We start from the raw sequence: 914 nt of genomic DNA, 5'->3' as shown, positions 1-914 counted from the left end.
AGACAGCCAATAGCAGTATGACCGTCGTTGCTCCCACACCTCGCACATGTGACAGTCTCCCCTCTAGAAAGCAAATGGACCGTCTGAGGTTCCCCAGCAGAATGTAACTCCAACTTATCAAACCTAGCATTCATGGCTTCCAGCTTAGCCACAACTGTCTTATCGACTGCGTGAACTGTTCTAATACCATCCCTCGGGTTTCCATACTCAGCACAATGGGTCGCCATCTCTTCAATAAGAGCCCATCCCTTATCATCGTCGATGTTCTTTTGAAATCTTCCGTTAGATGATGCATCAAGTATGGCTCTGTGATCAACGTATAGCCCATTGTAGAACTGATTTGACAGGAACCACGGATCAAAACCATGGTGAGGAATAGACCTCACCAACCTCTTAAAACGGCATCATGCTTCATAGAAAGTTTTATCAGGTGCTTGCTTGAAACTGGTAATCTTGGCCCTCAGCTGATTAGTGCACTGCGGAGGGAAATATCTCTTATAAAAAGCAAGAGCAAGGGTCTCCCAGTCTGTGACCCCCATGGCCGTGCGGTCCAAATCAGTCAGCCACTCCTTGGCTGAGTCAGTCAAAGAAAAAGGAAACAGAACCTCCTTAATCTTGTCTTGAGTTACCCCATTTGTGGCGGGAATAGTAGAACAGTAGTCCGTAAAGACCTCCATATGCTTCCTCGGGTCTTCACCTGCCATACCTCTAAAGAGATTTCTCTTCACCAGATTGATATATGACGGACGGATGTCAAAAGTATTCTCATCCTCAGTCTGGAGATTGAAACCCTTTGGAATTGATGATGCTTTAGGCTCCGAGTGACTAGCAATGTTCGGCATCTTTACTGGTTGGCTTACAGAACTGGAAGTATCTTCTTCAAAAGATGGGATTTCTGTAAAAAGGAAATGCTG

At 45.5% G+C, this 914-nt stretch overlaps 1 non-coding gene across 1 annotated transcript; it reads left to right on the top strand.

Annotated features, from left to right (window-relative positions):
- Positions 1–360: 360 nt before the first annotated feature.
- LOC141650338 (small nucleolar RNA R71) lies at positions 361–466 on the top strand. The gene has a single exon (XR_012546378.1). It is a non-coding gene; the product is annotated as a small nucleolar RNA R71 (small nucleolar RNA).
- Positions 467–914: the final 448 nt, after the last annotated feature.

This window comes from Silene latifolia, chromosome 3 (genome assembly GCF_048544455.1).
Source record: "Silene latifolia isolate original U9 population chromosome 3, ASM4854445v1, whole genome shotgun sequence".
Taxonomy (NCBI): Eukaryota; Viridiplantae; Streptophyta; class Magnoliopsida; order Caryophyllales; family Caryophyllaceae; genus Silene; species Silene latifolia.
Note: the sequence above shows the minus strand (reverse complement) of the source record. Positions and strands in the feature narration are given on the sequence as shown.